At 46.0% G+C, this 26,524-nt stretch overlaps 1 long non-coding RNA gene across 1 annotated transcript; it reads left to right on the top strand.

Annotated features, from left to right (window-relative positions):
- The first annotated feature begins 5,613 nt into the window (after positions 1-5,613).
- LOC125906837 (uncharacterized) lies at positions 5,614-25,773 on the top strand. The gene is made up of 2 exons (XR_007452170.1): positions 5,614-6,002; positions 25,629-25,773. It is a non-coding gene; the product is annotated as an uncharacterized LOC125906837 (long non-coding RNA).
- Positions 25,774-26,524: the final 751 nt, after the last annotated feature.

The following is a 26,524-nucleotide window of genomic DNA, read 5'->3' as shown; positions in this document are numbered from 1 at the left end:
GGTGCGAGTATGTGGGTAAAAGTGGGTTAGAGAGGTGTGAGACAGAAAATCAAACTTTGTGCCCTTTTTCAAAATAGTGTTACAATTTACATGAGATTTTGCAAAACTCGTGTTACACGAGTAACATGTTTTAAACACTTTTTTTCAATTGTCAATTTATTACAGACGTTGGAAAGTTTTTCTATTTGAATTACTTTTTTCTTATGGGATATATTTAAAATGTAAAAATAGAAGGAAACAATGCTTAATTGTAGGGTAATCGAAGAAACGTAAAAATGTGTTTAACTACATATTGAGCTACGACTAGAACTCGAATATTTAATACTGTTAAATATCGCGTAATTTTGCTTCTTCTTCTTATAGTACGTGGCGTAACGTCCAACGTGGACATGACGGCATATACACGCTTTCCAGACTTAATTCATTACCACGCAACCAGCTAGTCAGCCCTTGCTACGCGGGCTCGGTACATGCTAGGCTTGAACCCACGACGGGCATGTTATTCAGTCGCTCGAGTAGTAATTTAAATAATTATTAAAACAATCTCACCGAAAAGTGTTTTCATTTTGTTGTAGACAATTCATCTGTCGAATAGTGACAGACTTGACTCCGTAATGGCGTAACACGAGAACCGCGTAACTTGAGAGCAGGCTGTACACAATTGTTCACAACCGTTCGCTATTGAACTGACAATTAGGCATGCAAAATACATCCCGAATGATGAATGTCACATTGAAACAGAAGGAAAATTTCAGCCATTTTAATTCTAATGCAGAAAATGTGCCATTTCAGCAAAATAACGAGCGGCAATAATGTGTGGAACGGTCTTGCAAGACAAAACTCCCTGCCAACAGTGCAAGTGATAGTAATTAGTCCCCGGTGTCATTGGCTTCCCGTACCGAGAGGACCGTTTCCCCTTCTCCCCCCCCCCCCCTCGGCCCCCTCCTTTGGTGCTTCCGGTCCGGTCAACGAGGCGCTCAATTTGAAGCTTTATGTCGTACTCGACCCTGCCGAACATGAGCCATCGGCACACATATGCAAAGAGTGTGTGTGTGTGTGTGCGAGCGACAGAGAGCGAAGAGAAAGAAGAACAGACCATTCCTTGATGGGAAATTATTATCACAGGTGTACTGGTAGAAGACCCTCAGGGTTCCCTTCTTTCCAGGGCAGGGTTTTTCTTGCACCGAAACACAATAGCTACAGCTCCGCCCGTTTGTATTAGAGCAGCGGGTGGGAATGGTGGGAAAAGTGTTCTTCTCCCTGGTAACTGGTGGTGGTAACGGGCAGCCACAAGGGTGGAGGGTAGGAGCAGGGATATAAATTGCAATTAGTGTAGATGTCTGATTGCGCGTACCACTAATGCGATTAGGTGCACGACAGTAACGATCGACATGCATATCAGGTATCATCTAGCGCAACCCGGTTTCAACAGCAGCAGGCCATGGGGTTCCCTTTTTGCCATTAGCATGTGTGCACATTCGAGGAGGGGAAACGGGGGGTGTCATGGGTAAAGAGATATCACGCTCATCCGGTGTGTCAGTGGAGTGTGTGTGTGTGTGTGTGTGGCTGTGCTGGGAAGTGAGTTGAAAACTTTAAGACGCTAGACTGCTTGGATGGTTTTGAAGCTTTTAAAGCTCACGTTTGAAGCGTATTGGGTCGCAATCGATTTAAAGGAGTTGCGATCGATGCGGAGATAGACAAAGAACGGGAGAGAATAATATTGTTTTATGGTTGGTAAAATTGCTACATTTCAGATGTAACAAATTAAAACAAAAAAGTGTTTTTTTTTCAGACACACACTAAAAACGGAAGCTTAGGGCATACATTGTCTGGAGGTTTTGCAAGCGACCGAGCAGCAAGCTTCGCTTTGCACAACCGTTTGGCGGAAATGGAGAAGAAAGTAAACAAGCGAACGGGAACAACGGCGGAATGCAGGAACGTGCCAACGACAATCGCCAACCGGTGGATGTAATGGAAAATTACACACACACACACACACACACACCGGAAAGCCAACCACACATGCACATGTAATCGGCGTGCGTGTACATGTGAACGTTAAATAAATATTGTACGAAAATAAATTACAAGTACACAAGCACCGTGCACAATTTTGTGAACGTGTGTGTGCTCCGTTGTCCCTGCAGTCACATAAAATAAGCAGCACAATGGTGTGTGTGTGTGTGTGTGTGTGTGTGTGTGTGCGTATGTAGGTTTTGGGAAAGTGGGAAGTGGCTGGAAGTTACACCGTAATCACTCCGTTTGCTTCGAGAACTAGTCTGGGCAGCAACAGACACAATAGAAGAGAGAAAGAGAGAGAGAGAGAGAGGAGACATATACAACGAGAGCGAGATAGAGAGACAATACTCGAGACAGCAAGAAAGCAACCTTAGGGACGGACAGTGCCAAACCAGTCGACCAGCGTCTTTGCCATCGTGGCAAGACGCTGCGTTACGCTTAACATGGGTACAAATGGAGCGGATCTGCAGGAAAAAAAAGGATGTGGGAAAAAGGATTCCCGTTTTTCTTTACCGGTGGGTTTCCGGATTTACCCCCCCCCCCCCTTATCTCCCCCCTCGCCACCCATTTTCGCTGCACTCTCTGCACTCGGAGTTTCATTTTTAATGCCGACACAAGTGTTTGTTGAGTTATTTCTGCACCAACCCTCCGGGCATCCGATTTTCTTGTTCTTTGTCTTCTTCGTTTTTTGCTTGCTCGCATTTGCCACGCCACTTTTTTGTTGCATTCTTTCAAGTCGTTCAAGCGGCTAAAGATACAGGGAAGGGCTGGTAGGACGCACCTTTTCAAGAGGTGTTTGTGTGTGTGTGTGTGTATGTTAAACGGGAAACTCGGGGCTGACTTTTCTTAATTCTTCTTTCCTGCCGAGGTTCCCTGTCGTTCTCACCTGTGCGATTTGGTGCTTGTAAAAGGCGCGAGGAAGGAACATAATCGCCTATAGTGTGATGTGCACGTCAGTTACTGTGAGATGTGTGCACGTTTTATGATCGTGTTAGAATTGGTACTAGATTAAAGGGGCAGTATTGCGTTTAGGGTATGAAAAACCACTTGTTTCGGACGTTTCTCAAGCGGTGAGGGTTCTTTGTTTGGGATGTATTCATGTGCCTTTGTGTTACATTGTTCTATTTGGTATAAATGTACTCTAAAACCTTGCAGAGTTTGATTGAAGAGCAACAAGTTGCTAATAACGCGTGAGTACAGAACTAAAACCCACAAAACAGTTGATTTTAAAGGGCTTTTAATAAGAATCCCTTAACCTACAGTGCAGTTTTAAGAATGTTTAAACCTCCATTTTAGGGGATACAGCCTCCAAAGCTCGATTTTCGAACTAGAATATGTCAATTGGAGTCACTATCCATGCCAATTAGTAACTCGTTGAGAGTGAAACAAACCATTTCTGAGTGGAATTTTTACTTCTAAACTCAAATCATAATGGAAATTCGACTACTAATCGACTCACAGTGAATTAAGTATTTTGTGTATTATGCCCACGCTACTTAGTGGTTATTCATAGAATTTATTCCTATCCATACGTTACTCCAAGAGCTGATTTCATACATAAAGTAAATTATTTGTGCTTCAAATAACCCTCGATGGCATTCATCAGTACCAGAACGGTATGCAATACGATGAGTTATTAAGTCTTTTACGCAAGTACTTGTTTAAAAGGGTACTAAAGGCAAAAAATGATTTTATTTAAAATAAAAAAGTAGTTTATTTATACTACTACTACCGATGAGTATATTAGACCGTGTACTTGGTCGGATGATGTGTTCCACGCCATAGTCAAGCTGGGCAAGTGGGGTACAAGCGATCATTATGATGAGTTCTCTTCTTCCCACTTTACAGTACAGTCCATCAACGATGAAAGCGACACCAACGAGAACACCTTTACAAGCGGCACGTGTTCGATGGAGACGCATGGTAGTTCAAGGAAATCTGTCCTAAATCCGTGGAAACAAACCATCCATTAGGTCCATTCGTCTCGATGACTTACGTAATACTAATTCACTTACTCACGAATTAGACTACAAAGTTACTAGAAAATAGAGTTCAAAAAGCGCACCATACTCTAAACCCATCCAGCACTATCCACCAACCGTCGTTTTCATTACGACGAAGCACGTCATGCAAAAAAAAAAACCCAGCAAATCGCACACAATGATAAGGGATTTGTGTGTCCGAGTATTGCAAGCGAACCATCGTCCCCGTTGGGGTTTGTCAATTCTGTGACATTTGGACTCGTTCGCTTGTTTTTTCTTCTTCTTGTTCTAGTGTGCTTTGTTGCACCGTTTGCGGACCGCGATCGTCCGTGCTTTGCATCTCAACACTCGAGACCGTAAGCCGTACAGGTATCGTTTCTAAGTATCGCTCGTTTCTTACTAACGCCATCATCCCGTGTGGTGCCCATGTCGGCACCATACGTTGCGTTGCGAAGGCTGGTGCTATCGGATTCAGCGAAAGATAGTGACAAAAGAGGGAGGACAAAAAAAAAGTCGTTTGGACGAATAGGAATGAGTCCTCGGGCAATCTGTGACACTACGGGGTAGAGACAGATCCGGGAATTACGTACCAACCCGGAACTAGGGCAGGATTGTTTCGGCAGCAGCATCAGCAGCAGCACCATCAGGATGGTGCGCTCCCGGCAGATTGTCATTGCTCAACCTGTACGGTTCTCACCCTTACGAAATCATGTGTCGATGTGTGCTTGTGTGTGTGTAGGTTCAAAATTTCAAATCCTGTTTTTCCGGCAGACACTTCCGTTGGAATCCACTGAAGCACGGCAGCACGCCCGCAAGCGTGTCTCTCCCAGGATTACGGCATACGGCGACATCTTCCGTTTGTTTAGGGTTAAGCACTTCACGTACGGGCTTTGTGTTGTGGGGTTTGTTGTTTTTCTCTTCTTTTCTTTTCTTTGTGCGTGTGTGAGTGTGTGTGTGTGTGTGCATTGTAACGTTTTTGCCAGTTCCGACTGCCGTCTGATCTCCGACGCTACGGTCAGTGAAGAAGTTCCTGCTCCTGTACGCACACGCATACGCAAGGGGTAATAGAACAAAACGCGGTGTGTGTTTGTGAGTGTGTTAGTGGCATAAGATGCTGTTCCTTCACTGCGGGAGATGTTTGCCATGCCGTAAAGGGGAAAATTGTAGCGAGAGGGCGAGATTCAGTGAGAGAGAGAGAGCGCGCGCGAGTGCCTACTAAGGGGAAATTGTTATTGTGCGATGTTAATGGTTTCAGCCAAGGATACGCTGCGCATGAGCTTCAGACAGGCCAGCGTATAATCGCTCGTACCACGGACACATATGAGAAGGATCAGCAGTAGCTGGTTTTGCTCGCATGTACAAGGATTAAAGCGGAAGTTTGAAGCATAATGTGAATGGTTTTGGAAAATCGTTGAATTCTTGGCAATTATTCCATTTCTTTTCTCATTTGCCTCCAAGATTGCATTTGATTATTTCTAGCACTTTGATATAGTATTGTAATCCATTTTACACTTTTCTTTAATCGCCATACAAGCATCAAAAGCGCTGTCGTTTCTTTGTCATCCAATAGAAAACATCGAAAAACATCGCATCTCCCTCAAAATGTCCCTTACGCTCACCAATCTCTCGCAAACGCTACCAGCGTAGTCGCAAGAGAGAGCGAGCGCTCTCCCGAGAGCAAACGGAGAGAGAAAGAGAGTGCATCTACACCGTTCGGTGTGTGCGTTTTGTGTGTGTGTGTGTGTGGGGGGAAACCGGGCATCAGCCATCAGCGCTAGCAGTTAGTCCTGGTTTGTCTCTCCGCCATCGCGGAGGCTGCGTGGTGTAAAACTTTCCCTTCCAAGCCGTAGACGCTCTTTATTCCCTGTGCGAGCAAGACCTGCACGCAGGCACCCGTTTTTTTTTGTATTGTTACACAGACCTTCTTCGGTGGAGGAAAGCGGGGCCAGTAAGCGGGGCAGTGCAAAAGTAGCTCCAGAGTGTTCCGTGTACTACGTGAAGGTGCGTGAAGCGAATTAGTGCCGTCGATTGAGCGTTGTTTCGTCTCCTGGATTTGTGTGTCTGCATATCTGTGCGCGTGTGTGTGTGTGTGTGCTTGTGTAAGTGTCGGCATGTTTGTGTGTGCGAGCTTCGCAGTGCGTGTGCCATAATTAGTAAAGTATTGCAATGCAAATTCAGCTGCGAAACGGTGTAACGAAAAGTTGACGCAAATTACACTCGACGACGGCACCGAAGTTGCAGAAGGAAAGGTTGCTTTGATTGGACGTTTCTTAATGTCGCATCGCGCTTGGGGCAATTGCTGTGTGCGTTAGTGCGTGTGTGTGTGTGTGTTATGGTACGAGGTATGAGCTAAAGCAATTCCAAAAAGCCGGCCGTATTTCCAGGCCAAATGTGCCAAATTCGTTCGCATCGTTTGCTTCCTTCGGTCCGAAAAGTAACGCCTGAAGGTAGGCTATTTCTGTGTCAGACTAGGCAGGAGCGAAAGAAAAAAAAACGGGCCGCTTTATCCCGTGCCAGCTTTCCACAACCGCACCACAATGGGTGTGCGTCTCTGTGTGCGCGAGAGTGAAATAAGATGCTATTGGTCTCCCTTTTTTTCCGTAGCTATTTTCTCGCTCTCTATCTCCCCCCTCCCCCGCTTCATTCTCTCTCTTGCTTTCTCTTAATCGCCTGTCCGTTTCCTACGGCACTTTGATGCTGGTGTTTGGTTTCAGTTTTGGTCCGTGAAACGAGGCAAAAGACCGTTCTCGCTCGGTGAAAAACTGTTGACGGTGGAGATCCCTGCTTCAAATGGGGGGTGAAAAAAGAAGGAGAGCGGCATAAAGCGGACACGGAGGGTATGGCTAAAGATGTGTCTCGAAAAATTGGTTGCTCTTGTGCGCGTGTCTATGTGTGTGTGTGTTTGTGTGTGTGTGTGTGTGTGTGACGTTCCGATAAGAGAAATGGGAACACATTTTCAACGCGTTTAAAGAGTTCGCTGCACGAGCTCGACATCCCCTGCCCCTATATCCATTCGCTGGATGGGACCCAAAACCCCAAACGCTCGATTGTTCGGTTCGGTTCGGTCGTTCACTCGGTCGCGCTAGGTCCAAACTTGTTGGAGCGTCCATTGTTCTCTTCCCTTTGCTTGGTTGGTAGCTGATTTGTTTTTTGTTGTCTCACTTATTGCCAGACAGTATCGCCTCTTAAAGTGCGGTGCTCCTCTTCTTGTCTGTGTTTTCATGCCACCCCCCCTCCGGCCATCCGTTCACCCAAACAAATACACTCCAAAAACCGCACACACACACACACACGCGCACACATTCACGTGCTGCACTAGTCACACCAAACGTAAAATGCAATGCTTTCGGCACGTACCGAAAGCGCCGCTTAAACCCACTCGGCCACCTTTTTGTATGTGTGCCTGTGACCCATCGCATTGTTTACCCATTGGTTTTTCCGTGCCGTTGTCACCGTTTTCTGTGTCACTGTTTGGTGTAGTCTGCTCCTCTTTTCCACCCAAAAGTGTGTGTGTGTGTGTTTCTTGAGGAAGAAACTGTGTGTGTGGAAGCAATACGGAATGAGCCGTGCTTGGAAGGAGCTGCTACCCAGTGAACCCGAGTGGAAATGATTTTTTCTCGATCATCTAGTGGCCCGCTGGCCAATGGCATGAAGCGGCTACCGTGGTAGCACACTCGAACGGGCGGGCGGTGGGAAGAGGCTGGCCATTATTTTGATAGGAAAGGATAATAAGAATAATGAAGTATCATCATCGCATCATTAATGTCAAACAACCTGACCATTTGAAGTGTGTGTCTGTGTGTGTGTGTGCTGGAACATGTTCCCCATTGTGTGTAGGTGGAAGAGTGTCCCCAGAACGGCGACGAGTGTTTGCACCAAACACAGCCTTAAGAACAATAGCTACCGAAGAGTGTGTGTGTGTGTGTGTGTCTGTGTGCTGGAAGCGAAAAAGGAGCCAAGAGTACACACTTAATTGATTTTATCTCGATATCATTGACCTCGGGACGGGCAGGACAGGGCGTTGTGAGTGTGTATGAGTGATGAAAAAGACACGAAAAACACACACCAAAAAAGACAACGACGAAAGCTCTGCCTGCTATGATCCAGAGGGAGGCATCAACGCGACGTAGGAGCGCGCGATCAAGCTCCTAATCGATTTAATTACATACCAAACCGTCGATGGACGGTCCACGGAGCCGTGACATGAAACGGACGCTTGATTTATTTGCAACAAAAAATCATTGTTTGCTGTGCAACACTGCCAAGTTGTGAGCTTCAGTTCAAGCCCAGCTTAAGTAACGAACGGGCTGTGTATAAACCATCACAGTGTTTCGATTAAATTCCATCCAGTTGCACAATGATTGGACGTCTTTTTGGTGCTCCTGTTGCCTCACACAATAACGATAAAGAAACGTTTGCTCTCTCTCTCTCTGTCTCTCTCTATCTCTCTCTCTCTCTCTCTCTCTCTGTCTCTCTCTCTCTCTTTCTGCTACGTATGTTTATTGACCGTCCCGGTTTCGATAAGCGAATCAAACACTACCAGCAGGAGGGACACACTAAGACACAACCACTAAGCCACCGTCACCGCCAGGTTTCTCTGGACAGTGTGGCCGTACCGAACGGAGCGTGGAAAAAAGCGTCACAAAAATTAGAAAACCATTCGTCTGCGTGTGTAATGTTTTATTCAAAAGCTTGCCTTCACACGGGCACCAGCACAGGGGTGGTGACTTCGTGCGAGATCTTGTCCGAGCTTTGCGAGAGGATAGCAAGCAAGCAAGTGAGCGGTGACGGTGACTTAAACGTTCCGTCGCAAGACACTAAAGGTTCAAGGATGAAATGGAAGGTATGTGTGTGTGAGTTTTTGTTTTTTTCCCTGCACACACACACACACACACACATAACAAAAGCACGGCGGGTTTAGCAGGAGAAAATATCGTTTTCATCGTAGCCTTTACCCGCCTGCCAGTACGCTTCATTCACCCTCGATGGACCAAATCGCTCGATGGTGGTGGACCGCTCAGAGAGACAGATAAGAAGAATATTCAATAATCCAAACGGGCAATGGAAAAGTCGTCAGTGGCTTTGCCGCATCGAACCGTTCGCAGTCGCGGCGAGTGCTTTCCTCTTCGTGCGAACGGAGGTAAAGTGATCTAAAGTGATGGCCACACTGTGTGTGTGTGTGTGTTTTGCGTAAGCTAGTTCGTGTACTGCTTGGCTGTTTGAGACAGTTAAAGTAAGGAGCAATGAAAGGAAAATGCTACCACGAGTGCAAAAAAAAACACATGCAAAACTCGTTCTACGTTCTTAAGAACCTGATTGTTCATTCACTCCGTGAGCGGAAAGAAATGGAAAACTTCACCTTACCTCGAACGCAGTTTCATTCCCACGAAAAGTTACGCTTCCCTCACATACACACACACACACATACCCGTTGAATTCAATTGCGAGTGGGCCGTTTTCTCCCACCTGCAAAGGTAAAATGCGTATTTCGGTAGCGCAAGTGGTTAAAGCAGTTGAACAGTAAGACCCCGGTGGATAAGTATTTTTAAACTCACTTGTACCAGCTGCCGTTTTTCCCCCTTCACCTGGTGCTGTCAGACCGGCCAGGTGGTACGATTCTCAGACCGTCCTTGCACCTCCGCGAACTCGTCAATTGGTTTTATGCTGATGAGTTACTTCCTTCCTGCCTGCTGCCGGGTGGTGTTCATTCGTTCGTTCGTTCGTTCGGCAGGTGGTTCACGTGGGCGAGTTCGATGTGTGATGAAACGCACTGCATCAAGAGGGAAGGGGCAGCGGTGGAAGCAAAACCCGGGGAATATATAAAAATAAAATGTTCAAATGTTTCGCACAAAACCGCACGGGTGGAAAATTTTAATTGAAAAAGTTGTTGTCGGCCCCGTTTTGCGAACGCCCGGCAGCGTTATTTTCCCCGCCCCTGCACAGCAAGTACATCGTATCGGAAGGGATGGGATGGGGCTGTCTGTAAAGAAATGTCTCAGGAATTTCACTGGAGGAGCAACGGAGGGAAAGCCCACGGAAAGCCGAAGCCTTCCAGTTCCAGGGCTCGGTTCGGCTCGGTTTATTAACTCGGATCAATGGCAGTAGGAATGTGTTTGTGCCGCCGCCAGCCGCGCCAGCTGCTGCGACATGCGGCTTCAGCGTCTGCCCTACCTTTGCCGCAATCGGTAATCACCGCGTGGTGCGTGGTGCATTGTGCGGAAGGGGTGAGCGGTACATTATGTTAAATAATAATATTTTCAAGTGCCCGCATAATAACCCTTGACGGTTGCTGCTCGAGCCCCGGGTGCTTAGAGGCTTGGTGGAGTTGGATGGTTCATGGAGCCGCTGCTTCTGGGGCTGGAGAGTTGGGAGGGGTTTTTGGGAAGGGATTTTTGGGTGCGGCGAGTGGCACGCTACATTATATTACACCCGTCAATTTAGCTCAAGTGTAGTTGAACAAGCAGTCGGTGGAATGTGATGCGCGATGGGCGCGAAAATACAAGCGCAAATGGAATTTCTGCTGCTGTGCTGTGTTTTGATGATGATTACAATTTTATCGTTTTCATTCAACGAAATTGAACTATAATACTAATCAATTTTACAGCACTTGCTCTCCTATATCGTTATAACTCATTTAAAGATGAGATGAGCTGGAGCAGACCGATAAAGTAGCTGACTCAATTAGCTCGATTTGGACACATAAAAATGGTCCCCTTTTCCTTTTCGTGTGTTCTGCTTCTCACACGCACATAAAATGCCATCCCATCAGCTGCACCATGTGCATGCGCCACTAATGGAGATGAACCTGGACCCGAGACCGGCTCCAGGCTCCAGCTGTCCGGTTCTGTGCGAGCATCATTCATCAATTTCATGAATTTCTGGGACAGCACACGTAGCAAGCATGAGGAAAAGAAGAATGAGCCTTACCAGGAAGGACGGGAGTGACCTCCCAATTAGTCCATGGAGCATTTCGAATGAGAGGTGGAAAAAAGGTTCGCAGAAGACGACGAACCCTAGCGAAAAGTGTCAAACCGTCTAGAAGATGTCTCTGTGTTGGGAAGTTTTGTGCTGAGACAAAAAAATGCTTAACAAAACGCACAACACGACTACGAACGTCAACGTCATTACGTACTGCCACTTTTTTTTGCAAGTGCCACTTTGCGGTGGTAGTTTTGTGGCATCTGGGTTTTGGGACAACGGTGTCCTGTTCTGGTATCTGTATCTTAAATGATGATTTCCGATTCTATCATTCACCTTCGCTGCATTCCTTACATCGTTTTTGCCGTTAGCTTCAGTTTTGTTTTATGATGGTCAGATGCTGCTGCTGCTGCTGCTGCTGCGGCTGCTAATATGCCCTGGGCAACGAGTGATTGTGTGTGTAAAAAAGGCACACACTTGAGCATCAATCATTTGCCACCGTGGGATGATAAGGAAGAAGTATGCTGCACCCACGACACGCCACGCGAAACGACCTATTGTCCACCCGGGGAGTTCGTGTGCGGTATGTGTGTGGGCAAATTTGTGTGGTAATTAATCACACATACCAACAGACCGACCGATGCTATTCTATCGTGTGACGCTGCCACACGCTGTGGCGCTTTGCAGAGGTCACACGAGCGAGTTTTTAGCACGACGCTACATCCCGCTGTGGCGGGGCTCAGGTAAAACTGGTTCTGAGCCCAATGACCGAGCCTGTGGCTGAGAGGTATGGATTCAATGCTATGGTCTGAAACTTTAATGAGTCTTTAATGGCCATTAGATGGACAGAAGGATGTCTGAGGTCGAAAACTTTAAGATGAAAGATGGATAAAATATGCAACAAACGTAAATGGGTTAGATGGGAAAAGGAGAATTGATTTAAAAACGGGCGGCTCAATTAACTCGTACATATTTAATCGAGTATTCAGTTTGTGGTTTTACTTTGATGTCAGTTGGAAGGCAACCGAATGAGTGTCTTTTTAGAATCTAACATAAAACATTCGAAACATATTTGATGAACTCTCTACCGAGCTGCTTCCTCTACGGATATGAAATTGTAATACCTCAATATTGGTTTTGGTTGATGCATCCACTTTGCCTAGAAAACACGTGTTTAGAGGATTTCCATAAATTACGTAACGATCGTTAGACGGAGGGAAGTTATGATTAAATACATCAAAGTGAAAGTGAGTTTGTTCTGTAGCAGAACTTTGTACCGGATGAATTGAATAGATTGTTAATCCATTAGAAATAAGGGGAGATAGTTTTTTTCCTCAACATATTTAAACACATTGTTTAAAGACGAGTACTGTGTGTTATGCATTTTAGCAGATTTAAAACGTTATTTAAAATAAAAGAAACTTTGATTTCGAATGGCAAATGTTATACGGTTATACCAATACATTTAAAGTGTGTTAAAAAACTGTATTGAAATTAGCGAATGTAATGGTATGTAGTAGTGCCGGCTAAGTAAGGAATTAACGGGATGGCGGAGAGAATACTGTATCTGCACGACTCCACACAGCATAACACGGAGCATAACATAACAACTGCCAGCTGCCAAACGCTTTACAAAACGCTTGGGAAAAGAGGTAAAGCGTTTCAGCAAGCAATCGCATTGCAGTAGGTTGGTAGCTTTTCAACAAGCAATGAGCGGCCTACTAAGGATATTCATAACATGGTACCGGCAATGAAGCGTTTTCTGAAGCGTTTTGCAGCTGTCAGTTGTTATGTTATGCTTCGTGTTATGCTGTGTGGAGTCGTGGGGTAACGTTATAAATAGGCGAAAATTCAACGTTACATTTTGTTACGTTAGGGTTAAGCGAGTATAAACTCTTATTGTTTTTGACAATACGTCATTTATGGATGACCCTCGAAAAAGAATGTGCCTAGAGCTGGGTACAAACAAGCGTCAATTGAATGACACCAAAGCACACAGACCTACGAAAAAGGAAATTCCGCTAGTGAAACTGATATTGACACCGTGCTAAAGATTGTGTGCTGCTTCTCTTTTCACTTTGCTTTCTTTTTGCTAAAATGTTCATTTTGACGCTGCCCGATTCAAGCAAGGCGAGTCACTTTAAGAGTGGAATGTAATACAGAACGCGCTATGCAGGACGCAACCCCAACGCGTCCAACGCGAATCATGTGCTCCGTTGCATCCCGATGGTATGCGGGAGGGGGGAGGCGTTAAAAGTAATAATAAATTTATTTGTCTCACGTCAATGTTAATAAAAAAAGAAGCAGGCAGGGAGACCAACAACGAAGCTCCCAACGACTCAGATGATGATCACGATGACGACGATGGTACGGACGTTATAGCTGGTAGGGTGCTAGTGTAGTGATTGTGTTTCGGCCTGCTTCTGGGTTGGTGTGTACAAAATTCATTGCCTTCCAGAACAGTGGCGACGTGCCGTCGTGCGCAGACACGGCTCGGCGCAAAAATTCATCCTTCACGCGAGACCGCGTGTTGATGAGCGCAAAGAAACACAAAAAAGAAGAAGAAGAAGAAGAAAGAGGAAGAAGCAACATCTCGTAACGATTGTTACGTGAACCTATTTCAATTTTCCCGCCTTAACGCGTAGCACATCTTTTATTTCGACGCGTCGCCGCCGTTTGCCACGCGAACGTTCCTCCACGGGGGTTCCTTCACAGGTAAACGAACGTGCACTCGCGTGCAAACGCCGTGCGCTTCACTCTTCATCGCCGCCGTGGAAACGATGGCATGGACAGATAAATTAAAGAACTAAAAGTCCCGTGATTTATGTGACCCAGTGCCCCGTGATGCGGGGTTGGACGTCAGCGTCCATACCTCCAAGCCGAAATTGGGCAGCTGATGGGCGGCTGCTGCTGCTGTCCACCAAAAAGTCGGATCCACTGACAAGCCGGGCGCACGTACCTCGCCTTCCTTTTGATGCGTGGTAGCGCCGGATGGATGCTGGCATTTCTGTGTACCGTGTCCATCTTGGCCGTTTTATTTTTCTCGCCCCGTTATTGCTCTTGTTAGGAAGCTCGTTTTTTTGGTTTTGTTCGCTTTGGAGCAAGATTTTTAATAACATTTTTATTGTTTTTCCTTGTGCTTGATATCTTTTTTCCATCATTCCATGATTTTAACACAAAACACACACACACACATATACGCACACGCATTATCCATCTTGCCGAGCGGCTTGTTTTGTGAGGAATAGAAAAATCCTACCACTGGATGGAATTTATTGTACAGAATTTTCAAACACAATTGTAAAAGCTTGGTAGCTGACTGGAAGGTACAAGAAGCGAGAGGGATGGGCAAGAGGGATTGACTACATACTATTATCGTTCCCTGGAAACATTGTCAAACTCTCCTCTCCGCTGCATGGCGTACGACGGTTTGCGCCTGAAAGTATGCTATGCTACGCTTTAAGTCTTCGTGAGCTTCGATACACAGAGAAAGATAGCGAGAGAGAGAGAGAGAGAGAGAGAGAGAGAGAGAGAGAGAGAGAGAGAGAGAGAGTGAGAGCGGGTATGGATGTGCACGTATAATATTATTATATGGTTCATCTTTCATGGCTGCATGTTAGCTGGGTCGCTTGGGCTTTGGCCTTGCGTCGTCTGCATTGGGTCGCTGTAACGATGGTTTATTTTTACCCCTGGCTCCCTGCAGTGTCGTGACCGACCAGGCGCACCCATCGATCGGGCGAGGATTTTTTATTGCTTCTTTCTTTAGTCGACGAACTGTGCCCTAAAAGTGTCAAAGTATCAGTCTGTGTGTGTGTGTGAGTGTGGTTGAGTAGGACGAAAAAATATTACCGAAAGCCCCCGTTAGCCTGATTCAGATAAGAAGCGGTCGAGCAAAAAATAAACCCTTCCAGTGCGGATGGACGAAATGGAGGCGCCCAGCCTTTCTTAGCTTCAGGGAGAATAAGGGTCGAGTTTACTGCGTTGGTTTCATACGCGTTTACGCTCCCGGGGATAAAAACGAAAAACCACAGTTCCTCACACGTTCCTCCAGCTCCAATTAAGAAAACCACATTGTAAAAGTTTTATTGCGTTTACGCCTTGCACCGTTTTGCGAACCGTTTTTGCTTGCTTCGTGTACGTACGTACTACTTACTATCTGTATGATTGCGTGGAGTGCGCATTATTTTCACCTCCCCATTATCAGGGCCACCTTCCTTGCGGATACCATCTGCCCGATGGTTTTCGGCTTCGCTAGTAATGGAAATGGGGTATAGCCTCCCCGTTCAGCGTCCGTTAAAACGGTGGCAAACTTTTCGACAGTACGGGCCCGCGCGCGCTGTGTGCAAACCCACAAACCTAAGTAAGTGTGATCATAAGTCGTTCCTCCCAGGAGAAAGTAGGAGGCGTACGTTGAAGGCAGTTTTTTTGCTGGGGGGATGAAATGGTTTACTTCTACAAATGGGGGTTGCTTTTCTCCAAGCGAGCGTGCGAGGCGTGAAATGGACGGAAAGCGTGCACCATTTCCTTGAAACCACCGCCTTCGGTTATCGTAAAGATGTCCGCAGCCAACCTTTTTTTCCAACCCCTTTTTTTTCGTTTTCTCTCTTCTCCACGCCCTCAACTTTCCACGTCCACCCGTCGTTCTTCACCCTCACTGGCGTTAGAATTTATTTCGTGTGTAGCAAGCGAACCGCCCCTCATACCTCCCCTCGGGGGCGCAAGTCGCAACAGCCGGGCTGCTTACGCATGATGATGTATGGCGCACAAGTTATGGAAACGAGTTGAATAAATCTTCACAACCGCGCGACAGAAAGTTGAGTTGAGGGGAGAAGAAGAAGAAGATGGTGGTGTTATGGTGCTGCCCTACCCGGCACGTGGTGGGAAGGGGAAGAAAAGATGCCCGGGAATATTCCCCACGGGACGGGGGCGGTGCGCAAAGAGGAGCGGTGGCAAACGACATCCTTTTTGAGAAGATAACTCGTTGTCTTTGATTAAATTAGCATGGTTCCCGGGTGGAAAATCATGCTTCACTTCCGCCCATTGCGCTTCGACAGGCGACAAGGCGCTACGGCAGATGCGAACGGAACGATGATGGGAGGCAGGAAAAGCTGCTCGAGCTCGCGGCTGAAGGCGTCATAAATATTAGCACGCTTGCTACAATTAAAATGGAGCAGGCTGTGATGGGAAGAAAGAGAGTGAGAAAGAGAGCAAAGAGAGCAAAAGATAAAGCACAAAAATCCTCACTGGTGCCTTGTTTAGGATCGTTTGTCACTTCCGACACGTTGAGGATGGTAGTACGGCAGGAGTAAAAAAGAAATTCATTTGACTATTTAAAAAAAAAAGCGAAAAAAACACAGGATGTGATTTTGCAATTTATTCAACCGTTATTAACCCTCCACAACATGATGACGCTTTGCTGGCTGCTGCTATTTGACGTTCGTTGTAGAAACAGGAGGTGGGTTCGCGCGGGTTACACGAGAGATAGAGAATTATCTAATTTAGAGCTGTATCGATACGCCAGCCGCTAATTGGAATCGATGATGGACGGATTCCTCGCCGGCTGATTAACGGCCATTTGGATTAGTGCCGGAATGGGAATCATAATTCCAACAGGAACGGTGAAAGCGTGTGAAACAAGGCAATAAATGGTAAATCATACATTCCATATCATCGAAATTATGATCATGCTTCCACCGGCAATGGTTTGCGCCAATGTTTGCGCTCATGATACGATTGGTGCTACGTTCTAGCCAATGTTTCGACGGCGCAAATCATCGGGTGGGTGGGGAGGAGAAGTAGCATGATGTAGCATCCTTAGTCCGGTGGTGGCGGAATTCTAATTTACTTTAGTACAAACCGCCCGGGCGCACGCTGTGCGCGCGTAATCGCTGCGGAAGTAATTCAATATTTGTATTAAAAAGTTCATTGAATCGTGTTGCTATTTAATTTGTTTTATTTAAAGATAAAGCGAGAGAGAGAGAGAGAGAGAGAGAGAGAGAGAGAGAGAGTAGAGGAAGAGTGGAATTGAATGCGGTAGATTAATTATTAGCGTTTGAAATGTCATTAAAGGGCTATTATTGTTAAAGGGGCATCACAAAAGCGTTGCTTCCATATTGATCTATGTGAGCAATGGTGTTTAAATTGACGATTAGCACAAAGGCGGCATAGTATGTGGTTTAGTGCAGTTGTTAAAATGTAGCCGCAATTCTAATCTCCAATTTTCAATCCATTTTGTGGGAATCCATATATTGTTTTAGCCTTTAGTTTATATTGGTTTCCCACTGCTTGATCATTATTGTAGTCAAAATCATAAAATAGTACCACTAGCACTAATGCACTACACTATTGCTGACAAACAATAGAATAATGCAATGAAAACTGTTCGTTTAACCGTGCATGGGTGTGTTACAACACTGTTATTGCACAAAAGCAACCCAGCCTAAACAAATCCATCCACCGAATCTCTACAGCCCCATTATTCCGTTGGTGGTGCAATAAATTATTTAACTACCAACAAATACACACACACACACGCACCACGCAAAAGTTTCGTCCCGCTTTTGGCGTAAAATTCAATGCCCCTCCCCAAAAGCCATTTGGGAGGAATTTAGCTCTCCTTCTTTTTTGGGTTGGCCAAACTCTAAAACGCTATGCGACAAAAAGCTCCCTTGTAAGCTTTTCCCCCTGCTGATCTTGCTCGCTAAAGATAACACCCTCGCAGGCAGTACAAAACCAAACACACATACACGGGCGCGTGGCAAGCGCGCCTCAACACACATTAAAACCGTTCCGGACAAACGACCGCGTTGCGTTGAAAGCGGCGGGAGATGGAATGGAAAACCTTCGGCCGTGTGCAACTCCTCCCGGGGTATGATCAACTCACACTCTGGTGAATTTCCAGTGCGGACCTTGACTCTTCCCATCCTCCCAGAGCAGCATCCACCCTTACACTTTGTTTTCGTTGCTGGGTAATGTTTATGCTTTTGATGTTTTTGTTTGCCTTTTGGTGGTCGTGGTGGTAGTGGTGATCGTCCCTTGTAGACATAATAATTCTATTAACTGCGCCATTGAATGCGTGCGTTTTCATGGTGCTGTGGGGCCAGGTTTAACGGTTCGTTGGCCCGGATGCTGGATGCTGCAGTGAGCAAGTTTCCGGCGAAGTACGATGGCGATTTGAAGCAGCAGCCAGTAAGGGGGAGCTAATCTCGCAGTTTATCGTTTACTTTTATTGGAGAAAGTTTTAAATTTTTAGACGTTAGTTGTTTCGCTTGAAGTGACCGATCGCGGGTGAGTTGGGCATAGAGTCTCGGGTCCGCTCAGCTTAGCTTTCGCTTGGGGCTCTTCGTGCTAGCTGAGGCCTGTCTGCGTTGACTTTTGGTGGTAGTTCCATCAGGAGTTGGTTCAGGCAGTTTGTGTGGGTGCCTTGTGGCCTTTTCCGTTCATATGGACACATTATCTTACTTTCAAGAACGAAAAGAAAGAGAGAGGAAACTATAAAAAAACCTCTAAAACAAGGGACAGTTTGTCGTTTGAAAACGATTTGAGTGCGTTAAAACTATGTCCGGGAGAAGGCAAACTCACACAAACTTGAGTACAGTTGTGGTTCGGGACCAGAAGGGCTACTTGCTGCACTGCCCAACAACAACAGTGCAGCCTGCTCAACACTCTCCAGCGTGAAAGTTTTCCCCTGGTAATAATAGTAGCAAGTGGTGTTGGTGAAAAAGGTGTGAAATATGTTACGGTTCATGAGCGCAAAGCGTAGCCTCAAATTATGTGCTTTTCCTCTTGTTTTTTTGTCCCACCCTCCCGTAGTAGATAACTTTCAAACGCCTGCTATTGTGTGTCGCTAAGCGTGCTGTGTGCTTTGTACTTGAAACGGTCCAAGCAGCGCAAAGAAAGTTTAGCTTTGTCTAGAGTTTGTCACACACAACTCGCCACAGTGTGTGTATTTTTTCGGGACATGTTTTATAGCTTGACCGTTTTATTCATTTTGCTTTCGATAATGTTGTTCTTTTCCCATTTTTCTCGCCTCCTTTTTTACGTGAATCCAAAAAAAAAATCTCTCTTTTCTCGATCCAAAAATGTTACCAAATAAAAAAGCACACTCACAATTTTGTTGTCCGGTAATAGTTTATTGTGATATACTGTTGATTCAGTGTGTTTCGCGTGCTTCTAACCCAAACCCATCCACCCTTGTGGGTTGCTGCATTTTTTTTTTGTCTTCGTCCATTGCTCGCATCGGGCCTCGCGAACAGATGAGTTGCGAACAATGTTGTCATAGTTTAGTACCGAATGGTTTAATCCCGACGATACAGCACGAAAGGCAGGAGGGAAAATCGACCTTTTTTGCTGCTCACCACACTGTGGTGCCATTTGGAGCGTGTGTCTGTTTGAGTGTACCCACCCACCCAGCTAGAGCGGTTGATCGGGAGCAGTTGTTGTGTGCTTTTTGTGTGTGAGTACTTGTATGAAATGCCCTTTTTTGTGTGTGTGTGTGCGTGTGGGTTTGCTATTATGGCAAACCATTATTCTGCACAAAATGCGGAAACAATTGCCGGAAAAGTTATGTTGGTGTCTTGTTTGTTTTTTTTGCCGCTTAGCTCAGTTCGGTTTAATGCCCACATGGAGAGCTACATTCTTTTTTGGCGCACAATATTTTAATATCCATCTACAACTACTGTTCAATGATACTTGTTTCGCGTGTACTTACTCACACTCAAAGTTTAGCACAAAAAAGGGTGGGGGGGGGGGGGGGTTTAAAGTGTTGCAATAATTAAGTAAGGTCACCATTCTGTTTTTTTTTTTCGTTGGTACCATCTACTAAAAAAGCTTCGTCGCAACATTGCTTGCAGTTTATCACGTAACATTAGCTCCATTCCGTGCTCGTGTCCGTGCTCCCCTTTGCAGCCGCTTAAAAGCATAATTTCCCCGCATTTCTAATCGACTGCAGAGCGAAATGCAGAGCGCAACAATGCAGAGGCGAAGCGTAATTGAATCAGATTGAGCCGTTTCGTTGCATCGCTGTTTTTTCGGGAGCTTTAAACAGGGCACTACTGGGCTGGAGCTGTTGGGAAACTTCTTCCCTTCACTAGCTTCGAAGCTTCGTTTGTCCTAGGGGACAAATTTATCAAGCTAGCTGAAAGCAGGAAAAAAAAAGAAAGCGTAGGGAAAATTGACGCAGAAAAGAAGCCATTTCTCCGTTTTCTCCATGTGCTTCTGAGCTTCTGATTAACCGTGTAAGGAACGTGTTCTTGTTACGCTTCGGCGATGGAGGCGCCCATTTTTCTTCATCCGTGCTTTGCTTTTCTTAGCCTCTCCGCAGTGATGGCAAAGTGGTAGTGTCCCGGAAGTGGTTGTATCCCTTCTCTTCCTCCTGCACCCAATTATCAATCAACTGGAAAGCGTTTGAAGGCGTACGAGGTTCCACCGAGCCACTCAGGGAAACCCAAACTGGGAACGTTTTGAAGTATAAGGCGCACAAGCGAAGAAGACTTATCAATCGTGCAGTTTATGTGATCCGTGTTTTGGGTAGGGTGGTTTTGTTTTTTTGGACGTGATGAAATGTTTTTCCGTGTGTGGTTGGTTGTTAAATTTGAAAAATGTGTTCCTGCTTATATGGTCTTTCTTTTGTCTTTAAAAATAAATCATTTATTAAGCATTCTTAACGAGAAAAGCGTCCGGTTTGAAACACCCAAAGCATCCTTCGCTTGGGAAGTAGTCGCAAGTCCAGCATTCATCTCATTTAGCATTAGATAATCAGTCCCTTGTTGCTGTGCCTTTTTGGCTGCCCGCTTAATGCACCATTGCCTTGGCATGCAGTACCGGAGTGGCCTACATACATATATTATGGATCGGCTTGGTGCTTCGTATCTGGAGCAGCGGTTTGACGTCATCGAACTCGCCTGCTGCTGTATCCCTTGTATGACCGATACACTAATTCGACAGGAGTTGCCGAAAAGAAGAAAAAAAAAATACAAGACATCCTGTTCGATGTCTTCAAAATGCGATCGAGACCGAGAGAGCAAGAGAGAGAGAGAGAGATGGGAAAAAACCACTCCTTGCTGCATATAAAAAACGGTCCCCGTACCGTACGAACTTTTAGCCTAACGAGCTTCCAGTGCTGCGTGCTGGTGCTGTATCGCTGCTTTGCTCGCTTTAAAACATTCCATCGGGAATTTTGCCCCGACTTCCATGTGCCATGTGCCATAGTGTGTGGAAGCAATTGCGAGAAAAGAAACAATTTACCCATCCCCCTTCACGGGATCGGTCGCTGCACCGTTCCATGCCCATTCCCCATTCTGTTTGCAGCACTGTGTACCGGGGGATAAAGGGGTGTGCTGTGCTGTGCTTCGGCTACTTCTCCGGAACGGCTGGGGAAAAAGAAGGAATGAAACAAGCGAAAAGAAAACAACGAAACAAGCGCGAAGGATGCCACAAGGGGGTCTCTTACGACCGGACGGACATCTGCATGGTCTGCGGCAAAAGCGTGTCTGCAAAACGGTTAGGTAATGGCTATTGCGGCGTTGGAAAAGAGAGAGAGAGAAAAAAAACTTGCTGCTTTCTCGCGGAACGGACCGACAGGGAACTCTGGGCAGGGTACGTAGCGCAGGCGAGAAATCTCCACCGAGTTAAGCTCCGCTTGAAGTCAGCACTTTAGCGCTTCTGGTGGGGAGAGGTGTGGGCCCATTGAAGGCGCCGTCTCTGCTGCTTGCTGCTTCCCTTTTCGCCATTTGCTTCGGAACGATAAATGTTTCCGAACCATCGCAAATCAGGTGATTTCAATTCGGGAAAATTTCCACTATCAAAACGGCGGTGGTGGTTGTGGTGTAAGTGGTGCAACAGAAGCAGTGACGGTTCGCTTTTCTTCGGTTTAGCGCTGCTCCGTTTGCTAACGTTCCGGCTGGGGGCTATGTAGAGGCGCGATCGTCTGGAATGAGATATCTTGCTGAGCGATAACTTTCAACGGTTCATCAATGGCAGTGGGGTTTTTGTGTTTTGTTTTGCATCTGACACTAACGCCAACAAGGCTGGCAAGTAGCAAGTAGAGCTAAAACGGGAAAATAGATACACAAAGACGGCTATATTATTTCAATTGTTGGTTTAGGTACGTCTCGTACAAGTATCTTACGGATTACGGCCTTCGAATACCGTCCAGCTAGGTTCCAGTAAACTTGCTAACCTTTTCCTGAAAGCAATCTTGGAATTCCAGAATTCCACTTCAATCGTACGCTGTTGTCCATTCCTCTGCATATGCTGCATAGTACAATTGTTAAGGAGGTCTGCGTAAAGGTTCCTCTCAATATGTTTACATGGCGTTCCCATTGCCAAGGTGGCACACTAATCCTGTTTCGCATAATGTAGCAAAGTCAGCTCTCGTAGACAAGCTACAGCCTCAACCATTCAGAAATAACAGGAAGAACTACCTCTAAAAAATACGTTATGAAATGACGCACTAGCGTAATTAATTTATTTGATCACTTTTAGTCGGAATGGGATTTTCGTTACTCTTACCGTACCAGTAGTCAGCCATTTTGGTGAGTTGAATTAAATTATTCACTTGACCTAGTTGCAGGAAGGAACCTAGCAAAAGTTTCGTTTTGCGAAAATGTTTGTGAATTTTTGTTTTTAACGGAAAAGGATCATCAATTTCGTCGAAGAAATGTCGGGAAATCGTTCAAGAAGTTTGGCAAATTTTGACTCTGGCGCTGCTAGCCGGGTGACCGCCATTGTACCATTGGGTGGAATCTGCATATCTTGAGGGTTGGATGTTGGGAAGATGCTTCTTGAACGATTGTTTCGGCGAAAAAGTCACAGTCGTGGAAATGCGTAACTATCATACTTTAACATACTGTTTTGTAATCCCAGTCACTGTACATACCCACTGAATGATGTCCGTCATTTAAATTCTCTTTGAAAATTTACTTTACCATTTTCTCAAAAGCCGTGCTCTCTCTGCCATTTTCTCCCTCTCTCAACCGTTCTGTCCTGTGTGGTTAACGTTTTTCCTGGCGGTTGCTATATTTAATTTCCGCAGCCTGCTAGAATAGATTGTACTATTCCTGCCATTGCTACACACAGCAACGATTGCTATCCTTACAGTTTTTGGCCAGTCCGTCCGTGCTTCGTTTGCCTCTGTTCTCTTGTCAAAGCGTACGTCGGGTATGCGTGCCGGGGCTTTTTTGTCCACTTCTCCATTTCCTGCACTAGAAGCTAGGAGCAAAAGGGGTTCTGCCGCTTCGGTGGAAGGCTGGTGAACGTTTGCTGAAGTGGAAAATTAAAACCGCATCAGCATCGCGTCCCATGGTCGCGGCCGACAGCTCATACAATTGCTCGGCACCGGGAGGAGGCTGGCCATAATAATGTACCCGCAGTTGATGATTGGCATTTCATGTTTGGTGTGCGTGACGGTCCTTTTGGTGACGAGAGCCGGAGCTGCCGGCGAAATGCGAAAATCCCCGCCCACAAGATGTTAACAGAACAGCTTGGTTTAGGTTTTGTTGTTGTGTTTTTTGGTTCTTGGAACGTATTGTATTTGGAGCAAGACATTCTATTCTTGTGTAGGAATAGGTTGCTGGAATGCTGTGTGTTCCAGTTTCTGGTAAGCATGCACGAAAACTTTCAAGGTCACGGCAATGTGCTTTGGAGCAGTTTTGGAGCAATGTAACTTGTAGCACGTTGTTGTATGTTCTGGCCTTTAAAAGTGACGAACAAATCATCTCAAAATAGTGAGATATCTATTCTGTAATGTCTTTCCCCTCAACCTCTGCTTGTCTTGTGATATTGCTGAGAAGTATTGCTACAATCTTGTACGCCACCATACGTTTACATCAAACCTGCACCACTATACGCAACACTCAAGTTTGACTGCTAACCTGCTGCTGGTTTCGGCTACTGCTGCTGCTGCTGCTCGCAACTCACCAACACAACCGTGCAAGCGTGTCGTTCGGCACGCGTCCATCGGTGAGTTGGTGTGCGAACAACGTTCGTCAGATTACGATGGAGACGATGTCCTGGCAACAGAAGGACTGTGCTGTACGTCACGAGAGAAAGAGAATACGCGCGAGAGAGCGAGAGACACTTTTATAAAACGCACACTCTCCAGCATTTTACTTCTCTGAAACTGAACTGATCCTTCTCTTTCTCTCTCTCTCTCTCTCTCTCTGCATGTTAATCTCTTTCTCACACACGAAACGCACAGTTTTTCTTGGTCCACAATACTGTGCTAGGGGATGCTGGGAAATTTCGCGAGTTTTCCACTCGCATCAATCCTGCCTCTCGCCTGCTGCTTTTCACTGGTTGGTGATGGTGGTGTATGTATACGCGCCTGGGACACGACACGGTGGCATACGCTTTTGCGGATGTGTGTGCAATATCGGCTAGTGTGTCGCCGGAACGCTCTCGGGTTGACGGGTTTTGCCAGTCCGTGTCAGGTTGGCGTCGGGAGGAGACGAATGTTTGACGCGGACGTTCACACTCTTTGCGGGTTTCACCGCTGGGTCGTGACAGTAATAGCCGGTGCTGCAGTGAAAGGTGAACGAAGGAAGGCACTGCAGTGTTACATTTAGAAAGGTGAGCTTAAGCTAGGAGCTGCTGAAGAATGGATCAGCTTTTTTTTGCTGCGATTTTAAACACATTTAGTGTCCAAAAGGTAGAGCGTATTTGCGTTTGAGGTTTGTGTCCATTCAATTTCTTCCTTTTGTGGTGTAAGGTTTGTACTTAAAAGAGACACTTTTTAAATAGACAAATTGAAACACACACAATCAGCTCCTTCGCAATCGCACCAAAAAGCCTCAATTGCCTTTGCAATTATTGTGAGTTGGTCTTGCTCGTGAACTCGGTAAAACGCAAACCGTTGGCCCGGATTACGAGCTTTGCCAAATTGGAGGTCTCCAAACCGCGCGAACTTGCCCTGCATTCCACGGTGCAATAGCCGGAAGCACTAACCGCAGTGTCGCGAGAAAACAAAAAAAAAATAGAGCATCGTTATAAATCCCTTAATCCGTGCCTGCCAATGTCATTTCCAGGGCAACCGGCGCCAAGGACGCATACGCGCAAGAGGGCGAAAAAATCGACCTCCTCACCCCATTTCATCTTTCGCTTCCTTTTTCTTCTATACGAACTTCACTTACTGGGGGGAAATTATAGCCTAACTTAAAGGCAGCCGAGGAGCTGAGCATCAATTGCAAAGAGAGCAAATGAGGGGAAACAGTGTGTATAAGTGTGTGTGTGGTGTGTTGGTGTGCCGTTCGAGTGGCGGAGTGAAGTACAGAAAGCTACCGGCAGATAAATATAGTACACGGCTATAAATAGAGCAGTAGGCGAGCCGAGTTCGACGTTCGACGCAGGGACTGCGATGAAACAGGGAGAGGAGAAAAAAGTGTAGCCACAAAATGGTACGGCATGCCGAAAAGTTTGTGCTCCAGTTGCCACCAGGCCCGAGTTCGACACAGCCGGTAAGCCGTTTTCGAACGGTTTCCAGCGATTTCTGCAAGTTCATGTAAGCGCGGGGCCTTCGATTCCGAGCGATTTTTCCGCGAATCTTCAAAGTTCCGTTGTTACAGCGGGCAAGCCATTGCAGTTTCAATTCAAGTTTGACTAGCCGAATATTGCTCCATGCTTGTTTTTACATAGTTCTAGCTAACGGAAAGCACGAAACTTATCGTTTTTTGAAGCTACTTACAATTAATGGTATTCATTTTATTTCCACAGAACTAGATCTCCCTATCGAGTGACGGCAAAGGACTTCTGTTCCGTTAAAAAAAAAGCCAAAGCAGGAAGTGTGTATGTGCTCGCGTGTGTGCTTGTGTAGTTTGTACAGTGTGTGAGTTGCATGTGTGTGTGTGTGTGTGTTTGTGAGTGTTGCTGTATATAAAAAATCGGCATCATTACGTAAGTTACTCTGGTGCGCCAACGTTCGAACCGAATCATCGCAGTAGGCTTCCCTTCGATTGACGGTGGCGTTCAGCGTGAAAGTAGTGAAGCTGAGAAATCAGTGCTAGTGATCGGAATGGCCGAGGACGACAGTCAGGGTACGGTGTAATTGTGTGCAAGTGAAGCATTCCGTGTGATGTGTGCTTAAATTAAGAGGAGAATTTAAAAGGAAGAATAACAAAAAAGAAGGATATATCCCTTTAGTTTTAGTGCGCTGTATCGTTGCTTTGGGAGTGAGCAAGTGCGGGTTGGGTACGGTAGAGCTGAAACGTACTAAATCCTTTCTCCCAAGCCCGTGCCAAACGTGATCCTTCTTTCGTGTTTTGCCCATGTCGGTCCACCGACTATTGTGTGCTGCTTAGTGAGTGCAGAAGCCAGTGCTCCGGTGATGCAGAAGAGAAAGTTGGAAAAGTTTCACTAGCGTACCGGTCCACCTTGTTCCACCTTGTCAGATAATCGAATGTCTGGGCAAGAGGCCACATGCAAAACGTACACACATCCAGCCCCGGAGTGCCAAATTGAGTTAGATCGACCGCATGTGTGTGTGTGTGGGTGAATGTTTGTGTGTGCGCGAGTGTGTCTAGGTGGTACCACTTCCTCGGGCACGAATCCGTAGCAGGGCGGCTTGCAATCTAAGCGAATTAAATGCTTGATCCGAGCGTGGAACAAGTTTA

This window comes from Anopheles coluzzii, chromosome 2, assembly GCF_943734685.1.
Source record: "Anopheles coluzzii chromosome 2, AcolN3, whole genome shotgun sequence".
NCBI lineage: Eukaryota > Metazoa > Arthropoda > Insecta > Diptera > Culicidae > Anopheles > Anopheles coluzzii.
This window is presented reverse-complemented; position numbering and strand designations above follow the sequence as displayed.